This window comes from Stomoxys calcitrans, chromosome 1 (genome assembly GCF_963082655.1).
Source record: "Stomoxys calcitrans chromosome 1, idStoCalc2.1, whole genome shotgun sequence".
Taxonomy (NCBI): domain Eukaryota; kingdom Metazoa; phylum Arthropoda; class Insecta; order Diptera; family Muscidae; genus Stomoxys; species Stomoxys calcitrans.
The window spans coordinates 180,112,168-180,126,978 of record NC_081552.1 but is presented as its reverse complement, the minus strand read 5'-3'; the positions used below and the strand labels follow the sequence as shown (position 1 = coordinate 180,126,978).

The 14,811-nt window shown below is 40.0% G+C and overlaps 1 protein-coding gene across 1 annotated transcript in view; it reads left to right on the top strand.

The window, feature by feature from the left end:
* LOC106092349 (homeobox protein araucan) overlaps positions 1 to 14,811 on the top strand; it is a 130,312-nt gene that overhangs the window by 74,701 nt on the left and 40,800 nt on the right.

The window sequence follows — 14,811 nt, the reverse complement described above, 5'->3', positions numbered from 1 at the left end:
AAAACAAAACCCAAGATCGGTTTAAATAGCAGCTATTAGAGCAAACTTTTAAGCACCTAGCTTTACTCTTTCGCAAGTTAGCGTGCTTTGTAAAGACTGACGGACGGACGGACGAACATGGCTAGATCGACATGACGATCAAGGGCCTTAGACGAATATTTCGAGGTGTTACATACGGAATGGCGAAATTAATGTAACCCCTTCCTATAGTGGAGGGTATACAAATGTGCTAAGTTAGGTCGGGACGAATCTTGGGTACCCACCACCATGGATTCCGCTAAAAATGTTCAATATTAACTGAGTTTATATTTGAATTATTTTGCTTCAATGGCCTAAAGAAGTCATAAGTCAGATTCGGATAACACTTGGCACTGATGTTGTAAATCATAAGATTGGTTTTTGAGTCGAATTTCAACCAAATCAGGTGAAAATTTTGCCATCTAGGGACTCAAGCAATCAAAACCGGGGATCAGTTTGTCTGGGGGCTACATCAGTTTATAGACCGACTAGGATCGTAGTTAACATGGATATTGAAAGTCATAACACAAATCCCTGGTTCAAATTTCAGCCAAATAGAATAAAAATTTAGGCTTCTAGGGGCTCAAGAAATCAAATCCGGGATCGGTTTATATGGGGTCTATATCAGTTTATAGACCGACTAGGATTGTACTTGAAATAGATGTTGGAAGTCATATCATAAGTCTTTGCTCCAAATTTCAGCCAAATCCGATAAAAATTGAAGCCTCAAGGGGCTCAAGAAGTTAATACAGAGGATCGGTTTACATGGGGGCTATATCTGTTTATATACCGATTCGGATCATACTATGCATGGATTTAAAGTCATAACACAAATCTTGGTGCTGAATTTCAGCCAAATCGGATGAGAATTGAGTCTCCTAGGGGCTCAAGAAATCAAATCGGGGGATCAGTTTATATGGGGGCTATATCCAAATCTGAACCAATATGACCCATTTGCAATCGCCAACGACCTACATTAATTAGCGGACGTCGCTAGATCGACTCAGAATGTCGAGACGATCCAGCATATATGTATTTTATGGGGTCGCAGATCACTATTTCTAGGTGTTACAAACGGAATGACGAGACTAGTATACCCCCATCCTATTGTGGTGGGTATAAAAAACCAATTTTTTCAATAATGCATACAAATTCATATTTTTTGATAATACCATAAATTTCGCACAGAAATAAAGTCATTTAAATAAAATCCATATAAAAATTAAGAAATTATTTTAAATGTCAAATGAAATTCCACAGCAAAACACAACGCAAAAAACAAACACCAAACAAATATCACTACTCACATGTCTGCACACACCACAGCAGTTGAAAACGTGAGAAAAATTTGAAATCGAGCAATAAGCCATATTTAAAACCATGTTTTATTGTAATGGCGTTTGTTTCTGTTTTGTTTTTGGAAATAAAATAAAACTGAGACAAAAGAAAGAAAAACGCAACAAATCAAAAACCCACTACCTACCAAAAACATGCATAAATAGCATAAACATAACGTTTAAATGGGTCCATTCAAAGCCAATAATAAAAAAGAAGGTGATTTGGAAAATTAATAAAACATTAATTTTATTCGATTTTTGTGTGTATTCGGCGACAGACGACATAATGTTCGAATAATTAAAAATGTTAATTATTCATAATAAATCAAATGATTGACAATGTACATAACGTTCGAATCAGCCAACCGAAATTCAAAATCGAAAAACCCACAACTCGATAAATAGTCATTCAGTCTGTTGCCTATGCTGAAATACCAAGTTTTTCAAACTAAACGTTAGACCATAAACATTATGTTTAAGGCGATACCAATACCACCATCGATGACCAATTCGATTGTAGCACCCGTAGCATTGCTTTGCTATATTTGGTAAATAATACAAAAGTACATACACCAGACAGCTTGTGGTGAATATTAAAATATCTAAAAGCTGAAGTGAGGGGAACTTGTGGACATTTTTGACTTGCTGATACCCTACACTTGAGGAAGTATTTTGAATTAAACAAAAAGTAACAAGAACAAGTAAAAGCGTGCTAAGTTCGGCCGGGCCGAATCTTATATACCCTCCACCATGGATCGCATTTGTCGAGTTCTTTTCCCGGCATCTCTTCTTAGGCAAAAAAAAGGATATAAGAAAAGATTTGCTCTGCTATTAGAGCGATATTAAGATATAATCCGGTTTGGACCACAATTAAATTATATTTATGTTGGAGACCTGTGTAAAATGTCAGCCAATTCGAATAAGAATTGCGCTCTTTGTAGGCTCAAGAAGTAAAATAGAGAGATCGATTTATATGGGAGCTGTATCGGGCTATAGACCGATTCAAACCATAATAAACACGTATGTTAATGGTCATGAGAGAATCCGTCGTACAAAATTTCAGGCAAATCGGATAATAATTGCGACCTCTTGAGGCTCAAGAAGTCAAGATCCCAGATCGGTTTATATGGCAGCTATATCAGGTTATAGACCGATTTGAACCATACTTGGAACAGTTGTTGAATATAATAACGAAACACGTCGTGCAAAATTTCATCCCAATCGGAAAGAATTGCGCACTCTAGAGGCTCTAGAAGTCAAGACCCCAGATCGGTTTATATGACAGCTATATCAGGATATGAACCGATTTGAACCATATTTGGCACAGTTGTTGGATATCATAACAAAATACTACGTGCCAAAATTCATTCAAATTGGATAAGAAATGCGCCCTCTAGAGGCTCAAGAAGTCAAGACCCAAGATCGGTTTATATGACAGCTATATAAGTTTATGGACCGATTTGAACCATACTTGACACTGTTGTTGGATATCATAACAAAACACGTCGTGCATTTCATTCCAATCGGATAAGAATTGCGCACTCTAGAGGCTCAAGAAGTCAAGACCCAAGATCGGTTTATATGGCAGCTATATCAAAACATGGACCGATATGGCCCATTTACAATACCAACCGACCTACACTAATAAGAAGTATTTGTGCAAAATTTCAAGCGGCTAGCTTTACTCCTTCGGAAGTTAGCGTGCTTTCGACAGACAGACGGACGGACGGACAGACAGACGGACGGACATGGCTAGATCGACATAAAATTTCACGACGATCAAGAATATATATACTTTATGGGGTCTAAGACGAATATTTCGAGTAGTTACAATCAGAATATATATATCAGGTTATAGACCGATTTCAACCATATTTAGGACAGTTGGTAGAAGTCATAATAAAATACATCATTCAAAATTTCTGAAAAATCGGTTAAGAATTGCGCGCCCTAGTGCTCTAGTGGCTCAAGAAATCAAGATCCAAGATCGGTTTATATGGCAAAATGCAAATTTTGCCCATGAACATTCCACTGAGGAACAGGGCCAAAATTCTCATATATCAATAAGTGCAGTCCGATTGGAGGCCACCGTAGCGCAGAGGTAAGCATGTCCGCCTATGACGCTGAACGCCTGGGTTCGAATCCTGGCAAGACCATCAGAAAAAAATTTCAGCGGTGGTTATCCCCTCCTAATGCTGGCGACATTTGTGAGGTACTATGCCATGTTAAACTTTTCTCCACAGAGGTGTCGCACTGCGGCTCGCCGTTCGGACTCGGCTATAAAAAGGAGGCCCCTTATCATTGAGCTTAAACTTGAATCGGACTGCACTCATTGATATGTGAGAAGTTTGCCCCTGTTCCTTAGTGGAATGTTCATGGGCAAAATTTGCAATTTTGCAGACCGATTCAATTGCAGATTTGTATGACATTTGTGTTTTGATATACCGATATGGCCCATTTATAATCCCAACCGACAACCAGACTTCTGAGAGATGCAAGAAATAGAGAAACCTTTGCTGAAGTGATGAAAAAACTTGAACAGATTTTAAAGAATAACTAATTGTTATTATGTTGGTCGCTAAAATTTTTAAAATCGAATTAGCAAATAGAGATGAAGGTATCAAAATACAGTTCGATCTAAACCATACTTAGTGCAGATGTCAAGGGATCACACATAACTCACTGTGAGATTTTTATGCTTCCAGGATCTAGAGATCGTTATATATGACAGCTATATCCAAATATTGTCCTATCTTAACCATACTCAGTGCGGATGTCGAGGGGGTGGTAATAAGTACACTTTTTGTGCGCCCCAGAGCTTAAATCGGGAAATCGATATAGTTAATGACAGCTATATTCAGGGGGTTGAGGGGCCTAATACAGGGTTGCCTTTATTATTTCGGGATTAGAGAACACAAAACCATATATTAATCATCGAAAATTGCTATTTTTGTTTTTCAAAACATTCTCCTTTATGATCTATACACGTTTGCATGCGTTTGAACCAATTGCCGAAGCACTTTTGCCACTCTGATTGAGGTATTTCCAAAACATGCATTCTGAACGCATCAACCGCTTCTTCTGGTGTCAAAAAACGTTGGCCTTTCATTTTATTTTTTACGTACGGGAATCAAAATAGAAGTCACTCGGTGATAAGTCAGGACTATACGGCGGATGACACATCAAATCGATGTTTTGAGTGCTCGAAAATGCAGTTGTTTGCGCCGATGTGTGCGAGCTGGCATTGTCGTGGTGAAGAGTGATCCGTCTTCGGCAGATGGTTTTCCTGATTTTTGGAAGACAACTGGCAAACAAATGGTAGTGTACCACTCAGAATTGACTGTTTCTCGTTGTTTTAGTGGTACGATTGCGACAAGTCCGGCTTTTCCGAAAAAATAGGTGATCATTTGCTTAAAAGAGCTTAGTGCGAGCAACTTTTTTTTGGATTGGGCTCATCTTGAAACACCCATGCAGTCGACTGCTGTTTACTTTCGAGCTCATACACTTTCATCCACGATTCATCATCTGTCACGATGTCATGGGCGTGTTTCGAAGCACCGTGATTGTATTTTGCAGTATTTCTTTTGACCACTCGACACGAGGCTTTCTTTGAGCGATTGACAAATTGTGTGATACTGCATAAACATTTTTACGGTCAAATGTTTATGCAGTATTGAATGTATGCTGGTCCCACTAATGCCTAAGGTTGTCTCAATCTCACGATATGTCACATGACGACCTTGCAATATCAGTTGGCGCAGAGCACCACTGGCTTTTGGAACAACAACTGATTTTGGAGGACCTTCACGAAATTCGTTTTGGAGTGAACTATGACCTCGGTTGAATTCACCGTACCAACGATAAACACCAAATTTAAATTGAGTTCATCGATGCACTATAGCTGAGTTAATCCACGCCGAAAGTTGTAAATAATCGCACGAAAATGTTCACGATTTAATTTAATTTCATAGGAATGAATCTTTAAAGTTACTGTAATCAACGCAAATAGCGCTCGTATGTCAAAACGTTCTGAGTACGTTAAACCTCTAAAATTTCAAACTTTACAATAGAGCTGTCAGTTGGCAGATTGCAACACAAAAGTTGTCCAATCCCGAAATATAAAAGGCAACCTTCGTACAAGTTCCCCAATCTTCCATACCACTCCCCTAAGTTGGTTCATGTCTGGTATTTTTTGCATAAGTGAGCTCGTAGTTATGTGTCGCTTTATGATACCGAAAGCTATTCTCATCTCCTTCTTACTTCCTTTCAGTAATAGCCTCGGCTTCTAACGATACTTATCTCCCTATAAGATTTCCTTCGTCCTATCGTTCGATTCGCTGTTTCAAAGTATTACATGCGAGTTCGTTTCCCACGCCCTAAACTCGGACTGCTTCGATCCAAAGGCTTCGGGTCAAACCATGCTTTTTGACGACAGTCCTCATTCCCCCTTACTCCGCTTATGCCCGGAGCCCAAACAATGGGGATTGTGCAATCCTCAGAGAAGGCGTTAATCTCCTTCTTACACTCGAAAGCTGTTCTTGATATTACCGTCCTAGTTGTTATTGTCCTAATGGCCAGTTTAGTGGCCGTAAAGGTGTTTACACTCGACGATCTCGCGTTAACCCCACACTACCTCACGCATTCCGTGATCGCCCGGATCTACGCCTGCAGGACCGTATTATGGTCAGACAGTCTAAAACAGATCTCAGTACCTGGGTTTTCAATCTAGACAGCCAGGCCCACTTTATCCTCTAGCTTTTATACATTCGTGTAACACGATCTTCCAGATGGCAGTGCTAGAGTTCCGTCAATCCAGTGTGTCGCTGGCAGCAGTGCCTCGCACTCGACCTTAAGTGTCATCTCAGGCATCCGATCAGAAAACTTTTCCCTTTCTTCCAGGTTTCCTATTGTCGTCTCGATTATACTGTGATGGTATGAGCTGATCTCATCCTCAATCCACTCTCCCACCGCCTTAAATCTCATAGCCGCAGTGGCTGCCTCACAATTAATCTGTATGTCAATGGGTCGGATATCTAGAATAGTCTCCAGTGCCCTAGTGGGTGTGGTCCTCATCGCTCCGCCTATGCCAAGATAATATGTTTTCCGAACCTGTTGCATTATTCTTACGTTGCACCTTTTCTCCATCGCAGTACACAAATTACTGAGGCGTAATTTGTGTACTAATCACGCACCTGTAGAGCCAGTGGACTATCCTCGGATTCAGGCTCCATTTCGAGCCTACCTAGCGCCAACAGCTTTCAGCCTTCCCGGTGCGCTCCTGAATGTGACACCTCCAATTCAATTACCTATCCAAGATCACGCCAAAGTATTGAACATTGTCAGATATCGAAATTGATCTATTGCGGAAACTTGGTGCATCAAATTGGCCCACCTTCGTCTTCCTCGTGAGCAGGCAGATTTCAGCATTCTCTGGGCTAATATTGAGACCCCTAGGTCTATCCCAGTCGTGTGCCATCTGCAAGGCCCTTTCGGGACTTTTGCATAGCTGGTTCGGAACCATATACCTTAGACGTATTATAATATCGTAGCAAACAGTTCAAATACCTCCTCAGTCAGCATTCGTAATAAGTCATTTATGGTGGTCACGCATAAGAGTGGCGATAAAATGCCCCCTTGTGGCGTTCCTTATGCCACTTTCTCCCTTAAATTTTGTAATGGGACACACAATTTATCCACCTGTTCCTAAGAATATGGTTTATCCAGTCTCTAAGGACCGGGTTCACCCGGTATTGGTCAAAGGATTGGATCAATGTGTCTGTCCGCACATTGTAAGGAGCGCCCTCGATGTCAATGCACACCGCCAGTGTGTACGTTTTGGCATCGAAGGATTATACTATTTTATGCACAATTTCATGCGGGTCAGTCTCCACCGATCTTCCCTTAAAATTGGCATGCTGTTTGTATTTGAGCAGTTCGCTGAATGGCCTAGCTTAATTCCTTCGGACGGACAGAAAGACGGACATGGCTAAATCGATTTAGAATGACAAGACGATCAAGAATATATATACTCTGCTGGGTCTCAGATCAATATTTCGATGTGTTACAAATGGAATGACGACGTTAGTGTGCCCCCATCCTATGATGAAGGGTGAAATACAAAGAGGATCAGCACTCTGACTTCCTCAGTCCGAGGGTAGTCTTCAACTCCGCGCACTCTACATACAACTCTAAAGGTCTCAGACCAAGTATACATCCAGTGGACCCTAATTGGCCTATGTTCCCAACTCTTACCTACCGAGTTGAGACATGTGTAGAGAGAATCCGACCCTCGTTTGTCTCTTTCCTCAACGTTTCTGCTCCAGTTATTTAGCCTCTTGATAGAGTGGCAATTCCACTCCCTTGAACTCGCCATATTTCCTCGTTCTTGTCAACAAAACCAGCTCTGCCTTTCGGGGGTTTTGCCAAGTCCATTGGCTCTAGCCCATCTATACAGCTTCCTTAGAGCCTTGAAGGATGTATGTGTAAATTAGGATGTATGTGTAAATTAGGAAGGATGTGTAGTAAATTGCCCCAAATATACCGGTCCTAAACTGGAGGATTTGTTATCTGACACAGGATATATCCTTCAGGGAAGCTTCAACTGTCATAACTTGTGAATTCTAGTTATTTTTTAAAAAGTCGCTTAATTACTGTTAAAAATTGCTTATCCATTAAATATATTTGCTAACTAATGTCATCTCCCTTAAAAATACTTGCAAAGTATACTCATCCGTTTCGAACTGCCCTAGGACCTATCTTACGTTATTAGAATGGGTTTTTTTCATGTAAGGGGACGAGAACTGGGACCGGTCCCTATCACCGGAGGACCTATCCTGCGACAGATTTGGGACCTGTCCCATTTCCCGTAGTGTAGAGAGAAAGCTACAACCAATCAATATGATGACATTATCAGCATCGGAAACCACTTTTTCTCGTTCCTCCTCGAAGAACCTGAGAATTCCATTGATAATACTAAGCCACCAGAGGAGGGATAATATCAGACTTTAGCAAGTAAAAACGTGCAAAGTTCAGCCGGGCCGAGTATGAGGGACCCACCACCATGGTTTATGCTAAAAATTTACACAAAATGATCTTAGTTGAAGGGTATAATTGTACTTTACGTACAAAATTTCTGGCAAACCATCCTTAGCGGGAGATCAGTTTATATGGGAGTTATATCAGGTTATATACCGATTTGGACGATAATCACCAGGAATGTTGGAAGTCATTATAGCATACAACGTGCGAAATTTCAGTCAAATCGGACAACCATTCCAGGGGCTAATGATAACAAATCGGTTCGAGATCGGTTTGTATGGGCGCTATATTAGGTTGCAGACCGATTTAAACCTTATTTGGCGCGCCTATTAGAAGTTATGACAGAACACTATATGCGTAAAATTTCTGCCAAATCAGATAACAATTGCGGCTTCCAGGGGCTCAAGATATCTAATCGGGAGATAGGGCTATGTTGGAGCTATATCAGGTATTGCACCGAAACGAACCATATTTGTCGCATTTTTTTGGTAGTCAAAATAGAACACTTCGTGCAAATTTTCAGCACAATCGGATAAAAAATGCGACTTCCAAGGGCTCAAGTAGTCAAGTTGAAAGACCATTTTTTATGGGAGCTATATCCAAATCTGAACCGATATGGGCCAGTTGCAATCCCCAACGACCTACACCAACGTGAAGTATCTGTGCATCATTCAAGTAGATGTCTTTATTTATCCATTTTATCATGATTTCCACAGACAGACGGACATGGCTGGATTGACTTAAAATGTCAAGTCGATTATGAAAACAAAGGGTGATGTTTTAGCTATTATGTTTTTGGCAACACTGGTTTAAACAGCTCACGCACGTTTCGTGTTTTGCAAACATCTTCAGTTTGGTCTATAATTTAACCATGAATCGTCTTACAAACTAACAACGCTTGCCAACTATTGAATTTTATTATGAAAATGCCTGCTCTGTGAATAAGGTTCATCGCGCGCTACTTTAATTCAGCGACAAAGCTCATTTTTGACTCAGTGGGTTTGTAAATAAGCAGAATTGTCGATTTTGGAGTAAAGAATCGCCAGAAGCATTGCAAGAGCTACCAATGCATTCAGAAAATGTCACAGTTTGGAGCGGTTTATGGGCTGGTGGTATCATTGGACCGTACTTGTTTAAAGATTATGCGAATGGTAACGTAACTGTGATGATGATATCCAAATTTTTCTTGCCCAAAATGCAAGAGCTTGACTTGCATGACATGTGGTATAAACAAGACATATGGTATCAACAAGCCACATGCCACACAGCATGCGTAACATTGGACTTATTGAGAGGCGAGTTCGGTGAACATTTTATTTCACATTTGGGACCTAGATCGTGTGATTTAACGCCTTTAGACTACTTTTTGTAGGGTTATGTTTAAGCTCATATCTATAAAGACAAGCCCGCTTCAATTGAAGCATTGAAAAACAACATTGAAGCATATATTCGTGAGATACCGGCCGAAATGTTGGAAAGGGGATGGACCTTTTGAGGCGCAGTCACGGTCAACATTTGCATGAATTAATCTTGAAATATGAAGTTATATGGACCACACTATGGATTCAAATAAAGGTTGCATGCATTTTTCTGAATTTTATGTGTTTTGTACCCTCTACCATAGGATGGGGATATACTAATTTCGTTATTCTGTTTATAACTCCTCGAAATATTCGTCTAAGACCCCATAAAGTAAATATGTTCTGGATCGACATGACATTTTAAGTCGATCTAGCCATGTTCGTCGTTCTGTCCGTCCGTCGGTCTGTCTGTCGAAAGTACGCTAACTTTCGAAGGAGTAACGCTAGCCGCTTGAAATTTTGCACAAATACTTCTTATTAGCGTAGGTCTTTTGGGATTGTAAATGGGCTATTTCGGTCCATGTTTTGGTATAGCTGTCATATAAACCGATCTTGGATATTGACAATTCCTATCCGATGTGGCTGAAATTTGGCATTACGAGTTTCGTTATGACTTCCAAAAACTGCATGGTTCAAACCTGATATAGCTGTCATATGAACCTATCTGGGATCTTGACTTTTTGAGCCTCTATAGGGCTCAATTATTATCTGATTTGGGTGAAATTTTGTACAACGGCTTCTCCCCTATAAAACGATCTCCTATTTTACCTTTTGAGCCCCTAAAGGACGAAATCCCTATTCGATTTACCTGAAATTTTGCACAATGACTTCTACTGTGGTCTCCAACATCCATTCCATTGTGGTCCGAATCGGACCATACCTTGATATAGCTCCAATAGCATAGCAATTCTTTTCTTTTATCACTTTCTTTCCTTTGTTTGCCTGAAAAGAGACACCGGGAAAAGAACTCGACAAATGCGATCCCTGGTGGAGGAATAAGATATATAAGATTCGAACCGGCCAAACTTAGCACGCTTATATTTGTTATACCCTCCATCATAAGATGGGGGGTATACTAATTTCGTCATTCTGATTGTAACTACTCGAAATATTCGTCTGAGACCCCATAAAGTATATATATTCTTGATCGTCGTAAAATTTTATGTCGATCTAGCCATGTCCGTCCGTCTGTCCGTCCGTCCGTCCGTCTGTCTGTCGAAAGAACGCTAACTTCCGAAGGAGTAAAGCTAGCCACTTGAAATTTTGCACAAATACTTCTTATTAGTGTAGGTCGGTTGGTATTGTAAATGGGCCAAATCGGTCCATGTTTTGATATAGCTGCCATATAAACCGATCTTGGGTCTTGAATTTGTGAGCCTCTAGAGTGCGCATTTCTTGTCCGATTGGGATGAAATTTTGCACGACGCGTTTTGTTATGATATCTAACAACTGTGCCAAGTATGGTTCAAATCGGTCCATAACCTGATATAGCTGCCATATAAACCGATCTTGGGTCTTGACTTCTTGAGCCTCTAGAAGGCGCAATTCTTATCCGATTGGAATGAAATTTTGCACGACGTGTTTTGTTACGATATCCAACAACTGTGCCAAGTACGGTTCAAATCGGTCCATAACCTTATATAGCTGTCATATAAACAGATCTGGGGCTTGACTTCTTGAGCTTCTTGAGGGCTCAATTTCTATCCGATTTGAATGAATTTTGGCACGTAGTATTTTGTTATGATATCTAACAACTGTGCCAAATATGGTTCAAATCGGTTCATAACCTGATATAGCTGTCATATAAACAGATCTGGGGCTTGACTTCTTGAGCTTCTTGAGGGCTCAATTTCTATCCGAATTCGCTAAAATTTCGCAAGACTTTTTTTATTGTTACTTCAACAACTATGTCAAATAAAGTACAAGTCGGTTCATAACCTGATATAGGTGCCATATAAACCGATCTGGGATCTTGACTTCTTGAGCCTCTAGAGGTCGCAATTATTATCCGATTTCCCTGAAATTTTGTACGACGGATTCTTTCATGACCATCAACATACGTGTTTATTATGGTCTGAATCGGTCCATAGCCCGATACAGCTCCCATATAAATCGATCTCTCTATTTTACTTCTTAAGCCCACAAAGGGCGCAATTCTTATTCGAATTGGCTGACATTTTACTCAGGTCTCCAACATATAATTTAATTGTGGTCCAAACCGGACCATATCTTGATATCGCTCTAATAGCAGAACAACTCATTTCTCATATCCTGTTTTGCCTAAGAAGAAATGCCGGGAAAAGAACTCGACAAATGCGATCCATGGTGGAGGGTATATAAGATTCGGCCCGGCCGAACTTAGCACGCTTTTACTTGTTTTTTTTTATACCCGCCACCATAAAATGGGGGGTATACTAATTTCGTCATTCTGTTTGTAACTACTCGAAATATTCGTCTGAGACCCCATAAAGTATATATATTTTTGATCGTCGCGACATTTTATGTCGATCTAGCCATGTCCGTCCGTCTGTCCGTCCGTCCGTCCGTCTGTCTGTCGAAAGCACGCTAACTTCCGAAGGAGTAAAGCTAGCCGCTTGAAATTTTGCACAAATACTTCTTATTAGTGTAGGTCGGTTGGTATTGTAAATGGGCCATATCGGTCCATGTTTTGATATAGCTGCCATATAAACCGATCTTGGGTCTTGACTACTTGAGCCTCTAGAGTGCGCAATTCTTATCCGATCAGAATGAAATTTTGCACGACGTGTTTTGTTATGATATCCAACAACTGTGCCAAGTATGGTTCAAACCCGTCCATAACCTGATATATCTGCCATATAAACCGATCTTGGGTCTTGACTTCTTGAGCCTCTAGAGTGCGCAATTCTTATCCGATTTGAATGAATCTTGGCACTACGTGTTTTGTTGTTATATCCAACAACTGTGCCAAGTATGGTTCAAATCGGTCCATAACCTGATATTGCTGCCATATAATCCGATCATGCGTCTTGACTTCTTGAGCCTCTAGAGGGCGCAATTCTTATCCGATTAGAATGGAATTTCGCACGACGTGTTTTGTTATGATACCCAACAACTGTACCAAGTATGGTTTAAATCGGTCCTTAACCTGATATTGCTGCCATATAAACCGATCTTGGGTCTTGACTTCTTGAGCCTCTAGAGTGCGCAATTCTTATCCGATTGGAATGAAATTTTGCACGACGTGTTTTGCTATGATATCCAACAACTGTGCCAAGTATGGTTCAAACCGGTCCATAACCTGATATAGCTGCCATATAAACCGATCTTGGGTCTTGACTTCTTGAGCCTCTAGAGTGCGCAATTCTTATCCGATTTGAATGAATCTTGGCACGACGTGTTTTGTTGTTATATCCAACAACTGTGCCAAGTATGGTTCAAATCGGACCATAACCTGATATAGCTGCCATATAATCCGATCATGGGTCTTGACTTCTTGAGCCTCTAGAGGGCGCAATTATTATCCGATTAGAATGGAATTTCGCACGACGTGTTTTGTTATGATACCCAACAACTGTGCCAAGTATGGTTTAAATCGGTCCTTAACCTGATATTGCTGCCATATAAACCGATCTTGGGTCTTGACTTCTTGAGCCTCTAGAGGGCACAATACTTATCCGATTTGAATGAATTTTAGCACGAAGTATTTCGTTATGATATCCAACAACTGTGCCAAGTATGGTTGAAATCGGTCCATAACCTGATATAGCTGTCATATAAACAGATCTGGGGATTTGACTTCTTGAGCTTCTAGAGGGCGCAATTCCTATCCGATTAGGCTAAAATTTTGCATGACGTATTTTATTTTTACTTTCAACAACTGTGTCGAATAAGGTTCAAATCGGTTCATAACCTGATATAGCTGCCATATAAACCGATCTGGGATCTGACCCCTAAAGGTCACAATTATTATCCGATATGCTTGAAATTTTGTACGATGGATCCTCTCATGACCATCAACAAACGTGTTTATTATGGTCTGAATCGGTCTATAGCCCGATACAGATCCCATATAAATCGTTCTCTCTATTTTACTTCGTGAGCCCCAATGGGCGCAATTCTTATACGAATTGGCTGAAATTTTACACAGGTCTCCAACATATAATTTAATTGTGGTCCGAACCAGACCATATCTTGATATCGTTTTAATAGCAGAGCAACTCTTTTCTTATATCCTTTTTTGCCTAAGAAGAGATGCCGGGAAAAGAACTCGACAAATGCGATCCATGGTGGAGGGTATATAAGATTCGGCCCGGCCGAACTTAGCACGCTTTTACTTGTTTTAACTTTCCTGTTGCTATAAAAAAACACCCTATATATACTTTATGGGGTCGCCAATGGATATTTCGAGGTGCTGCAAACAAAATGACGGGATTGGTAAACCCTTACCCCCCGTTATATGGTGGTGGGTATAATGAAATCATATTCGTTTCAGCTCAACACCACTGTTCATGAATCTTCGACTCCCTCAACTTGGAGGCCTAAACGAAACAATTAAATTGATTGTTAAGTCTTGGTTTTTATTTGTTTTACAAATCGCCATAATCTGGTCGTTATTTGGTATGGCTATTGTGACGCCAGTCAGCCTACATAACAGATTTGTTGGACATCGTTCAAATATTAAATATTCTACATTGAAACTTGAATGAAGACAAAATTGGAGTCAAAACTTGTCTATGTATGTATATACAGCTAAATGCAGACATTCATCAATGTTTGATGTTACACTTAGATACATACATGTAGATGTATATAATGTATACAAATAGCTTATAAGAAATAAATATGAGTAGATACATACATACATATTTATTACCGCGGATGATGTCTTCTAATTTGTTGAAGCATGTTTAGCGATTCCATGTTGATGTTGGTTTTGATGTTACTATGCGATTATGAGACAGGCGACATGTTTACAAAATTATCTCTGACAAATGTTATTGAAAAGCAACAACATTTTTTTACCACATTTTTATCTCGGAATTTTGTATTTTAAAAAAAGAAACAAAAAAAAAACA